The following is a 13,721-nucleotide window of genomic DNA, read 5'->3' as shown; positions in this document are numbered from 1 at the left end:
CCAACATATTAGTGTTTTAAAGCTGTTTCTATGAAATTTGTCTGAAATTTTCATGTGAGAATTTTATTTTCTGCCATACTATCAACAGGGGCTAGATATTCTGTGGTATAATAGTAATATGTTTCTATACTTTGAAAGGCACAGATATACTGCAGAAATTTAACAACAAAAACCCCTCACACGAAACAACAAAACTCCAAGTGCTTCTTTTTCTCCCCTTCCCTTCCACTTTCCCTCCGCCTGTGTACTTTCTGCTCTACTTCTTTATGCTTCTTTTTTAGTATTACACAATAAGCATGTCTTTGTGATATTGTTTGGTTTAAGATACCTTTAGCCAGTCCAGAAAGAGGTTTGTTATTCTACATCATACACAACAACAACATTTAGGCAGTAGCCTGGAGTTCTTTTCTAGCAGACAAGTTATTGAGGCTTAATTTAAACTCATATAGTTTAAATGACTATAGTTTGCCTGGTACACTATCTGGAGGAGATTTTTGTCTACTTTTAGGTTGACAACCATAGTTTTATGCCCTCTAGTGGTAAAATGTATGTATTTCACAGTTTCTGGTGTTCATGATGCATAGAATTTTAGAGCAGAGGGGACCTAAAGGTCACTTTGTAGGTGAGAGAATGGGGCTCAGAGATGTTAGAGGATTTGCTTAGGGTTGTTAGTTAGAGATAGATCTGAGACAAGCCTGAGATACCCTGATTACCAATGTAGTGTTCTTTTTAACACAAGACTTAATGGTGTATATGTATGTCTGTGAGGATTTTCATAGATTAGTTTGAAGATATTTATTGTGGGAAGATACTTATATTTTGGGTTATTTCTATTCATTCGCAATTACTGTTGATGTCTTTAATGTTGATGTCTTTAATGGTGTTTTGAGAAACAGAAAGACCCTTGGACTTAGTAGAGTGAGTTGGGAAGGGAAATGGAAATGTGTTTAACTTTGAGAAGACACAATAGTTTTCTTTAAGCAGTTGAAGCATTCTTTGTGGGAGAGAACTTATTTTTAGCTTGTTACATTGAGAACAGGAAATAGTAATTATTGTATCTCTGTGTTTGCCTTGGAATAGTCAAGTTTCTTTCAGTAGAATAGGAGGAATAGAAGAGAGTCAAGTCCCTAGAACTAAACATATTTATTATTAGAGTTATACCCAGATTAAGTTCTGTGTTGAAAGTTAGTCCTGGCAGTTCTCGCCTATCTGCCCTGTCACAGTACAGCAACTAAAGACTGCAAGTCAGGCAAGCAGTAAGCTTCAAGGATGGACAGAGTAGTTTTAAGTGATCACAGAGGTTATTGGAATAAGGATAGAGGATGGAGAATCGGCTCTAAGGACCAGTTGGCATCCAGACACCAGCTGTTGGCTGAGAAGCATCTGAGTACTAGGTTTCAGGTGTCTTGGATTCACATTTGTAGTCTGCCACTTAATTATACAGGGTGACTTTGGAAACATTACCTGATATGTAAGTTTATTTCTTTATGTATAAAATGGAGATTAATATTTTTATTTCATAGGTTGTTAAGATTAAATGTTTCATGTACAGTAACTGCACAATACATGTTGATTGGGTCTAGACCTGAGGTGACTGACCTGAGCAAAAACAAAACCCCAGTCCTAGGGAGAGGTGGATTCTGAACAAATATTTCAACATGCCAGAAGAACTAACGTTCTAATAATTTGGGAATAGTTATTTCATTTTTACTTAGAAATATTAAAGTAGAGGATGAACAGTTATTTAGGGATTATGTGGAAGGTGTTCAAACATTGAATTGAATTGTTAAAATTTTTGTTTTAATCATTGGAATGAAATATAAAACTCATGAGGAGAAGGATGGTTTATTTTATGTGCCTATATTTTTGCTGTCTTTTGTTCTTCCTTCCTGATGCTCCAGTAGTGCTTTGTTTATTTTAGCATTAATTTTTTGTTTAAACAGTTTCCTTCAGCTGCTCTTTAAGAGTGGGTCTGCTAGTGACACATTCTTTTAGTTTTTCTTCATCTGAGAATGTCTGGATTTCTCCTTCATTCTTGAAGGATAGTTTTGCTGTAATTAGAATTCATAGTTGACAGTTCTTTTTTTTTCAACACTTGAAAAGTGGTGGGAAACTTTCTTCTTTATGGTTTTTAGTAAGGAATTTGCAGTCATTTGAATTGGTGTTATACTGTGGGCAATATGTTGTTTTTCTTTGCTTCTTTCAAGATTGTTTTTTTTTCCTCTTTAGTTTTCAGGAGTTTAATAATGATACGTGTCTTGGTATAAATTTCTTTGAGTTTATCCTGTTTGAGGGTCAGTCAATATCAGTCAACTTCTTGAATTTTTTTGCTTTGCCAAATTGGTAATATTTCAGCCAGTATTATCACTGAGTATTCATTCAGTCCCACTCTCTCTTCTCCTTCTAGTACTCCAGTGATATGAATATTAGATATTTTTTTTTATGGCCCCATGAGTCCCCAAGATTCTGTTCTTTATATTTTGATTTCTCTCAGTTCAGATTGGGTAAAATCTATTGATCTTTCCTAAAGTTCACTAATTTTATGCTATGCCGTCTCTTTTATACTATTGAACCCATTCACTGAGATTTTTACTTTGGTTATTTTATAATTTTATAATTTGTTTGATTTATAACTTCTGTTTCTTTGCTATTTTCTATCTTTTCATTTGTTTTAGAGAATTTGTGATTGATTGTTGATGAATTTTTATGACAGCTATTTCAAAATCCTTGTCAGATATTCCAACATCTGATTCATGTCTGTGTTGGCATTAGTTGATTGTCTTTCTCATTCAGATATGATTTTCCTGGTTCCTGGTATGATGGGTGATTTTTTTTTTTTATTACATCCTGGACATTTTCCCATTAACTTAGTCATTCTGTTTAGATTTAGCACATGGACCGTGATCTATTTTTGTGAGCTTTTGTTCCAATGGCAGTTTAATTTTCAGAGCTTTTATGGTGTTATGATCTTTTTAGTTTATCTCCTTCCCCCACTGGTCCATGCTGGTGCTGCCTATTTAGCAGAAGATGTTCCCCAGGTTGGGATGTCTGATGTTTCTTGATGGGGGAGGAGAGTCTCAGGCCCACAGGACCCAAAATGTTAACATTTTTTTCCTTTCAATATTTTAAAGATATGACTCCACTGTCTTCTTGCTTGTATTGTTTATTATGAGAATTCTGCCATCATTCTTATCTTTATTACTCTGAATATAATGTCTTTTTTTTCCAGTTGTTTTTCATATTTTCTCTTTATATCTTTTTAAAGTAATTTGACTATGATGTGTCTTGGTGTAGTTTTTTCCATTTTGTGTTTGTGTGTGTGTGTGTGTGTGTGTGTGTGTTTGGCATTTGTTGAGTTGATCATTGGATTTATAGGTCTTGTGTGGTTTTCCAGTCCTGTCACTCTGTGTTTCATTTTGGAATATTTCTGTTATAACTTCAAGTTCATTGATCATTTTTTCTGTAGTGTGTAATTCATTAATTCTTTCCAGTGTATTTGTCATGTCTCTATTCCTGAAAATATGCAACACAGTCATAATAACTTTGAATCTCTTTATCTAATTTTATCGTATGTGTCAATTTGGGATCTGTTTCAAGCAATTGATTTTTCTCCTCATTATGCCTCACACTTTTCTGCCTCATTTTCTGCCTGGTGGTTTTTGGCTGGATGTTATATTTTTGTGTTCCTGCAGATATTCTTGAACTTTGTCGTGGGATGTAATTAAATCACTTGGAAATATGTTGAATTTTTTTTTGAGGCTTGTTTTTCATTTTTTGTTAGGTAGGCAGACCCATAACAGTGTTTAGTCTAGGGCTGATTTTTCTACCCTACTGAGGCAATACCCTTCTGAATTCTCTGCCAGAAGCCCAGGGAATTAGGGCAGTTTTTTTACTGTTGGCTGTTGCAAATACAGATTATTCCTGGTCTTGTGTGATCTCTGGGGATCATTCTCCCTGTTCCTTTCATGGGATTTATTCCCTGGCCTCGTGTGGTTTTCTTAGTATACTCAAGTACTAATTAGTACTCAGCTGAAGACTCAGGCAGACCAGACCCTCTGCAGATCTCTGGGCATCTCTTTTCCTGTGAATCTCTCTTTTCTTTGATACTCTGCCCTGTGAATTCTAACTTCCTTAGTTTTCCTGGACTCAACTTTATTGCTTCAGCTCAGTGTACTGCTGGACTACACTTGGACTTCTCCTTCCCGTCCTGTCTTCTTGAAATTCTCACCAGGAAGTAAACTGGGGCAGTTGTAGGCTCACTTAATTTACCTTTCTCTCAGGGTTTATTTACTGTTCTTAGCTACCTGATGTTAGTGTCTGAAAAGCCATTGTTTCATATAATTTTGTCTGTTTTTTTAATTGTTGCTGGTTGGAGGGTAAATTCAGTCTCTGTTACCCCCCTCTTAGGTGATGTGGAAGCCCCTAAAGTAATGATTTAGACTATTATGTAGCCAGGGGGGGAATTATTTAATGATTTTGATCATGAGAGTTAGCATGATGAACTTTGATTTTTGCAGAACTTATTTCCATACTGCCAGGAAGTTGAATATGTTGGAGTGAAGAGAAATAGGAAGTAGGGAAATGATGAGGCTGCTGTGGACTCTTGCGAAATTTAACCCTGGGGAAAAAAGTTTGTGTGTTTCAATTAAACCTTTTTTTTTTAAATATATCTTCATTGATTTCAGAGAGAGGAAAGGAGAGGGAGAGAGAGAGATAGAAACATCAATGATGAGGAAGTCATTGATCCAGCCAACTACCCGGGCATGTGCCCTGACTGGGAATCGAACCCCGATCGTCTGGATTCTAAGTCGATGCTCAACCGCTGAGCCACACCCGGCCGGGTTCAAATAAACCTTTTGAATAATAGATTATACTGGAAAATTGGAAAATCACATTACATTCCCACCTAAATTTTTGAATGTAATTTTTAATAACCACAGAAAGGCTTGTTTCAGTTGATTAAGTACTAAATGGATCAGATATGAACGCCTTTTGTGGACTGATTTCCTATATGCTTTCTTTTCCGTGAATGAACAATTTATATTTTTCTTATCCTTTGAAAATAGGTCTGTACTGGCACAATTAGGTCTTATTTTGGTGAGCTTTGATTTTTTTGGTTGCTTACTTTGGTATTATAACACAGGTCTTCTGGTGAACAAGAAAACTGCATTTAAAAAACGATCATTTGCCAAAAAGCAGATTTTTATAAATCAAGGATGGGAATTCTGAGACCTGCAAGTTGAATATGAACCTCATCTTTATTTTACCTATGAACAGGTAAATTTCTGTTGATGAGCCTCTACCCTGCTGACCGGTCACGAGTATACATGTTTCCATGTCCAAACGTTGCTGACTGGTCATGAGATAACTCGTGTCTGTACTTACATTAAGTAATTTTAAACACCTTGCTGACCGGTCACGAGGGAAAAGTAGCTGGCCACATGGCTTGAAATAGTTGGTCAGCGAGGGTTAAATAAGTCAGTTATGTGTACCTGAAAGATCAGGAGTTCTGATTGTGCTTTGCTTCAATCACTTCCTTGAAGGTGATATTCTCAGTAATCTCAAATATTTAGCTCTGAGTACCAGCTACCCAAACAAACTGGCACACACACTCCTTTTATGATAATCATGGTCATGTCGTCATCATCATAAAAATTTTTGTAGTGTTTACCATGTGCCACATGCTTGTTGAAACAGTCAATGTACATTAACCCATATTTTTCCTCACAAAAACCTCTTAGAAGTAAGATAATAGTATTCCTGTTTTACATATAGGAAAAAATGAAGCACAGAAAGGTAATGCAATTTTCTCAGGGTCACATAGTACGTGAATGGTGGAACTAGATTTGAATGAGTCAATGTTCTTAACCATGTAAAAAAAATACTGTATTGGGATACATGGGACAAGTTGGAACTATTTAGGGTTGAAAAGGAGAAGATCCAGGCATTGGGGGAAGGCATAGAGGAGGGGGCCGGGGATAAGAGTTTTGTTAGCTGCATTCAAATATTTGAAGGACCATATGTAGAAGTGGGACTCAGTCTATCCTCTATGGCCCCCGGAAAAGGAGGATTGTGACCAACAGGTAGACAGTGGATTTTTTCCTCAAGTTTTTCTTTCATGTCAATAAAATCAAATACCTGTTAATGTAGAAATATTTATTACCAAATATTTTAGTTCTAGGACTGCTGTAACAAAGTAATACAAATTGGGTAGCTTAAAACTAAATTTATTCTGTTGTAGTTCTAGAGATTAGAAGACTGAAATCAAGGTGTCGGCAAGGTTGGTTCTTTCTGGAGGGTTCTGAGGGAGTCTGTTTTATGCCTCTCTGCTACCTTTTGGTGGTTGCCTGCAACCCTTGGCATTCTTTGGTTTGTAGCTGCAACACTCTAGTCTCTGCTTTTGTCTTCACATGACATTTTCCCTGCTTGTGTGTCTGTGTCTGTTTTTTCTTATGGGGCCCTAGTCATTGGATTAGGGCCCACCCTAATTCAGTATGACCTAATCTTAACTAATTATATCTTATTAGACCATATTTCCAAGGAGATTTTATTTTGAGGCTCCAGGTAGACATGAATCTTTGGGGGTATACTATTCAACCTAGTACGCCTAATAACTCAGTACATTTTCTATCTTCTGGGGCTTAGAAAGAGCTTAAAATTATTTAAATTCATCTAAAGATACCTAACTGCTTCGTGGTTAAAAACCAAAAGGTATATATAAAGAGAGCCAGAGAAGAAAGAGAAATAATTGTTACTTAATTTTTAACAGACATGGTTTTCTTCTTAGTTTATATTCACATATTTAGTGCCATTTTGAAATAACAGAATTTGATTGATTATGATAATATGCATGGCATAATTAAAAGTTTCCTATATCAGTTTCTCAGAAAGATCTGTGATAGTAATATAAAAGTAGAATAGACTGCTTGAGATATTGTACATTTGTGTCACAGTACCTATCCAAACAGACTGGAAGAGTATGTTCAAATATAGAGTAAACTGCTACAGGAGGAAAGTAGACATTACAGATGAGTTTTCCAGGACTTGTTCATCCTTGATTGATTATGATAGATTCTATTCTGACTGTAGGCAAAATTTAAAGATGTATTTCTCCCAGATAGCCTTTTCTGGTAGTAGAATTATTTACTCATATAAATACCACTGCAATAATAATAAAAAACATTTTGTCCTGACCAGTGTGACTCATTTGGTTGGAGTGTTGTCCCATGCACACAAAGGTGGTGGGAGTGCGACCGGGAGGTAATGGATCAATGCTTCTCTCCCTCTCTCTTCCTCTCCCTAAAATCAATTAAAGTCATATCCTCAGGTGAGGATTTAAAAAAATGTGATCAAAACACATAATGAAATTTACCATCTTGAACATTTAAAAATATACAGTATAGTGGTATTAACTACTATATACACATTAGAGTGCATTGTTTTCCAACAGATCCCTGGATCTTTTTCATCTTGCAAAACTAAATCTCTGTAATCATTGAACTTCCTTTCACCCACTTCTCCTAGCTCCTTGCAACCACCATTCTACTTTGTTTCTAAGAGTTTGACTCCTTTACATGCCTAGTATTAAGTGGGGTCATGCAGTATTTGTTTTTTTGTGACTGGCTTATTTTACTTAGCCCAATGTCCTCAAAGTTCATCCATGTTGTAGTATATGACAGGGTTTCTTTCTTTTTTTTTTTTTTTTTTGAGATTGAAGAGTACTCCGTTTTATGTATATACCACATTTTCTTTTTAAAAATATATCTTTATTGATTTCAGAGAGAGGACGGGAGAAGGAGAGAGAGAGATACAAACATCAGTGATGAAAGAGTGATTGATTAGCTGCTTCCTGCACGCCTCCGACTGGGGATCAAGCCCGCAACCTGGGCATGTGCCCTCACTGGGAATCGAACCGTGATCTCCTGGATCCTCAACCACTGAGCCACGCCTGGCCAGGCAATACATGTGAACTTTTAAAATTTGTCAATTACAGTTGACATTCAGTATTTTAAAATTTTAGTTCCAGGTGTATAGCATGGTGGTTAGACATTTATATAATTTATGAAATGATCTCCCCAGTAACTATGCATAGTTATTATAGTATTATTGACTATATTTCCTAAGCTATACTTCACATTCCCGTGACTGTTTTGTAACTACCAATTTGTACTTCTTAAAACTTCATCTTTGTCACCCAGCTTTCCAACCTCCCTCCTACTTGGCAACCGCCACTTTGTTCTCTGTATCTATGAGTCTGTTTCTGTTTGAAACATAACAGATTTTTGTAGATATTGTATCCTGCAGCTTTACTGAATTTATTGATTAGTTCTAACAGTTTTTTGGTGGAGTCTGTATTTGCAGATGACATGATATTTGCATTCTTGAAAGTTTAAATTTCTCATCATTGGACTTAAATGATGCTACCATTGTGTCAAAATAGAAATAAGAATTATCTCTTCTCCAAAATGTGGATTTTTTTTAGTTTTTCTGTCTCTGATTTCATTAGACTCATGACCTGATTTCTAAACAATATTTTCTTTCCTAATCTTTACTGTCATGATACTGTGCCTGTATCTGTCCTTGTATTTGCATTTCAAAAAACTTCGTTCAAGTCCTAAATGTTCTTACAGCAAACTGTATCCTTCTCTTCTTAGCACCTAACACTAGGCCTCGAATAGTGTTATTGTTGAATAAATGAATTATGTAATAGCCCACTTGTCAGACTTTCTGGGTTTATCCTCATACCATTCTGCCTGGTTTCCCAGACCACAGAAACGTGTATCTTGTACTGAAACCTCAGTCTGATCATTGTGTTCTGTGGCAGCACACTCTATGTTTTGATAGTTCTCATTTTCAGATGGTTTGTGTTTTTTTTAAGTTTTTATTGATTTCAGATAGAGGAAGGGAGAGGGAGAGAGAGAGAGAAACAGCAGTGATGAGAGAGAATCATTCAGAGGCTGCCTCCTGCACACCCTCTACTGGGGATCGAGCCGGCAACCAGGGCATGTTCCCTGACCAGGAATCGTACGTGACCTCCAGGCTCATAGGTCGACGCTCAACCACTGAGCTATGCCAGCCGGGCTCAGGAGGTTCTTTATATTGACTCAAAAATATCTCCTCTGAATTATGTCTTTGGCTCTAGTCTGCTTCACACTATCTTCTTCTATATAATAGCTCTTCAGATATTTGGAGAAAGTTCTCACGCATGCTTCTTATTTTTAAAATTTCTGACTAAATCTTTTTTTTAATGTAATTGTTTCCAGACCCTTTACCAGTTTGAATGTGCTTCTTACAGTGTGTTCTAGTTTGGACTTTTAGTGACAAGGAATACAGGCCCATTCCGGCTTAAAAGGGAGAAATATCATAAGAAGGTTGATGACAGACACTATAATGCTGCTGGAGTTTACTGTGGTGCCTCTGCTTCTCTCTACATGTGTTTCTATTGGCAAGTCTCGGCCTAGAGTTTATGCTGTTCTGTAACTTCAGTTTTACACATGACCCCCCTACGATTGCCTGAGCTTTCTCTACATCATAGCAAGTCTTTACACATCTTTTAAGCCACTTTATTCAGTCTCTCCTTTTTATTTTTTAAAATTCAAAATTCCCTAGCAGAGGAATTTGACTTGTCAAAGATACCTATTAACAGCCAGATCACTCTGGTAATAAGTTGCTTGTCAGTTTATAGATGCCCTTACCCACCTCAGAGTCCCATTCGTTTATTTAACAAGCCTGCTATTAAGTAATATATACCAGGAATTACTCTATGTGCCTGGGTGGGATACATCACTAAGTAAAGCAGGTCAAAATTCATGGTTTTCATTCTAGTTAAGTGAGACACACAAATAACAGTAAGTATAATAACCAAATAAGTGACTTAGTAATTTCTCTCTGGCTGCTATAAGGGGTGTGTGCGTGGCTGCTGCCCTTCCTTGAACTGTGGGCAGTGCCATTTTTGTTAGAGGGGTTGTGGGCAGATGGACATAAAACAAGTCTAGTGTAGATAACCTCTTAAACATATCATAGCAAAAGATTTAGCGATTTATGTATTAGAATAGCAGTTCTTTTTTTAAACACATCTTTATTAATTTCAGAGAGAGAAAAGGAGGGGGAGAGAGAGAGATGAGAGAGTCATTGATCAGCTGCCTAGCCCGCAAACCGGGCATGTGCCCTGGCCGGGAATCGAACCCCAATCTCTTGGATCCTAGGTCGATGCTCAACCGCTGAGCCACGCCCGGCCGGGCTAGAATAGCATTTCTTAAAAGTTTAGCATCTATATTTAAACAAGCTTTACATATAGGGGTGGGCAAAAGTAGGTTTACAGTTGTAATACAGATAAGACAATAATTAATAAATAATAACAGAAGAATAAACTGTTTCACATACTTGTATCTGTAAACATATTTTTGCCTACCCCTGTATATACTTGGTATATCTACACTGTAACCACACACAGAAGGCACTCACATAATCTTTGTCAGTTGGTGTGGTCAACAAATGCCAAGCAATCTGTTTGTCTAGAGCAGAGTACCGTGTTCTATTTCTCCTTCTAATTAATTAACCCCTACTTATTATTTTTTTAAAATTAAATTTATTGGGGTGACATTGGTTAATAGGATCACATAGGTGTACATTTTTATGATATTCTTCAGTTCTTCTGCATATTTACTTCTTTCTCATAGCTACTGGCAAGTTCACACCCATAGCACGGTGTTCACAACCCAGAGAATACTACTTGATTCTTCTAGAGTCCTTGGCCAAGGCTAGAACAGTCACTTTGCCAGGGAGTAATGGATGGTTGGATCATCCTAGGTCAGTTGCTAATCCTAGTGACTACCATGGGTAGCCTGATAGCCCTACCAGGGCCCAAGGGAAAGTGGGTTACCAAACATAAAGCAGGGAAAAGTGTGCCTGACCATGCCAGTATTTCCTCACACTTTCTAAATTTGTTTTGGGCAGCTTGTCTAGCATATCTACTTTTTTCAAAGAAAGCCATTTCCAAATGTTCCGGTATCTTGCTGAGGATCCTCCCCCGCCTTTTTATATATTAACTCCACTTGGTCATTATATTTCTTGATTTTATAATGAATGGGGTGGGAGAGTAGGGTCTGAAAAAACAAAACATGAAGGCACTGACTAATAACTGCTCCCTCCTTCCTTCACATCAGCTGCATACAATGCAGTGGACAATCTTTTGCCACCTAGCACCTCTCCTTTCTGGGAAATGGTTCCCTTTCTTTTGAGGAATTTCTCCCTCCCCCTACCCAGCCCCATTTAATATGTAGTGCAAATAAAAGCTGCTTTCACAACCACTCTGATTGACATGACCTGTTCTACCTCTGGACGTAAGGATCAGCCTGGAGGTGTAGACACCTGACTCTAGAAGTCTTTCCTCACTGCTGCTTGTTTCTCAATATAAAAAATCATCTTCTCAGAATTTTTACATACAGCCAGTACTGCCTTAAAAATAGTTATCAGGTAAAATACATAAACTCGGGAAATGTTTAAACATTCAGACTAAATACTTACAAATCAAGAAACAGTATTCAAAAAATATTTGTTTACTTTTTATAGGGTACTTTCATAAGTTCCTCAAAAGTTGCTAACTGCAGCAATTTACATATTTAGAAACAAAGTTAGTGTAGCTCTGTCTACATTTTATTTGCAGTGAAATATCAGCCATTTTTATTTTTGCTCTTTTTTCTAACCTAATTTCCACTATCACCATGAAATCATATTTCTGTGTGCATTTGTAAATGTTTTATCTGCATTTCAAACTAAACTTTCATGATTTTGAAACACTGTATATTATTGTGAAATCAGTAAATAATATGTTGCTTCTGGAGAACTTTTGAAAGTTATGCTCCTGCCAGAGAGGAACTTTTCATCTGTCAAATTTGTAATAATTAAAACAAGTAAAATTTAAAAATAATAGTTGTTGGTAAGGCTGTAGTGAAAATGCCAGTGTCATTCTTATACACAGAATGTTAAAACAGTTGTTCAATGTCTTTCTGGTGGGCCCTTTGGCTTTGTGTGATCTCTGAATTTCATATTCTTCGACCCAGGAGCTGTACATCTAAGAATTTTCCTAGGGAAGAGTGAGGTGAGGATAAGGACTCGTATGAAAGGTGCTTTTCGCAGCGCTGTTTGTAATAGTGAGAAGCTAAAGAATGTACATGCAGCAGCACAGGCCCATTGGAACTGCTGGGCACCAAACCAGTATGTAAAGCCAGGGTTAGTGGGATCCCAATTCTGTAGAAAAAGTGCATGTGCACAAAACCCCCAAGGATAAAGGAGTCCAAAATGTTAGCAGCAGTTGTCCTCAGGTGTGGGATTGTGGGTGATTTCTTCTTTATATTAAAAAAAAATTTTTGTAGCTCACATTATTATAATTAGTAAAAATTAATATGACAAAATATTTCTTGAGCCTAAAATATATTAGGTATGACTTCTAGAACTAAACAAACAGTATAGGGACACGTGATTAAAGATGATGAGCTAAATAACATGCATTTATCTCTGTTTAAAAAGACAGGAAGATGTGAGCTTAAAACAATTTCTGTTGATATTAATGAATTTATTAAAGTAAACATTTAACTCAGCATGAACTAAGTGCCAGGCATTTAAAGAAAGAAAAAGCTTGCTGTCATTTTTTCTAGAAAGTTTTCCATGTCTTCTCCGCTATGCTAGAGTAGGTTCCCTTCTATCATTGTGCTTTCTCTGGTACACTGAAATGATCAGTTCATTTGTCTGTTCTCCAAATAGATTATAGTTCCTTGAGGATGGGGGCCATGCCTTTTCATTTGTATATCTCCAGTACCTAGCAAATTTTGAATTAGCTCTGCTTGAGATGTCAGAAGTGGTGATGCTTGAGGTGAATGAGAAATGAGTGCTTGTGTGATAAGTCACTTTTACTTTAGTTTACTCTTAATGAAATCGTTCATTCCCCTATAATGATAGATACATGAGGAGTTACTCTACTGCAGCGATTGTTAACTTTTCAACTGAGAATGTCTTTATTTTGCCTTTTTAAAATGTGACTTCAGTTTTAGAACATAGTGCCAAATTGGTCAGTAAAATGAATTTAACTTTCCATTTATCTTTTAAAGGTAAAAATTTGGCCATAAAGTGATTGAACTCTAGGTGAGGGGCAAAGGGAAAGTTGAATGAACAGGGATGAGGGTGAGGGATGATAGTGGGTGATAAAAAAAATTAACAGAGAGGGTGGGAAAATATATATTAACAAATTGAATCGGTGCTACAGGCTTCCTTATATATAATCAGATGTACATATAATCAGAATGTCGTTGCTTTCACTTCATAGTAAGCTGGGACACAATGTAGAATATGCAAACACATGAAGCTCTTTAAAAAGTGTAGCAAAAAGCAATTTAGATCTAACATATACTTTCCATCCCCAAATTACTCACAGATTACATCCCCAATGTTCAAGTAAAAGTCAATCCATTCTTTAGTGTTACAGGATAATTTTATAACAACAATGACACAGACAAGTGGTTTTCAATCAGGGGCAGTTTTGCCCCTGCCAGAGGACATGTGGCTGTATCTAGAGATTTTTTTTTATTGTAATGACTTAGTAGTGGTGGTAGGGTGCTACTAGTATCTAGTGGATTGAGGCTAAGGATGCTGCTAAATAAACATCTTACAAAGCACAGGACATAGACCCCCCCCCCCCCAAACAACCTCCCCCTAAACACGCAACA

General features: G+C 36.7%; 1 protein-coding gene across 2 annotated transcripts in view; it reads left to right on the top strand.

Moving 5' to 3' along the window:
* Nucleotides 1-13,721, top strand: part of SBF2 (SET binding factor 2) — a 313,031-nt gene that overhangs the window by 33,398 nt on the left and 265,912 nt on the right. The gene's annotated exons all lie outside the window — the stretch shown is intronic.

This window comes from Miniopterus natalensis, chromosome 11 (genome assembly GCF_054644295.1).
Source record: "Miniopterus natalensis isolate mMinNat1 chromosome 11, mMinNat1.hap1, whole genome shotgun sequence".
NCBI classification, from domain to species: Eukaryota; Metazoa; Chordata; class Mammalia; order Chiroptera; family Miniopteridae; genus Miniopterus; species Miniopterus natalensis.
The sequence above is the reverse complement of the archived record's forward strand: the minus strand, read 5'-3'. Positions and strand labels throughout refer to the sequence as shown.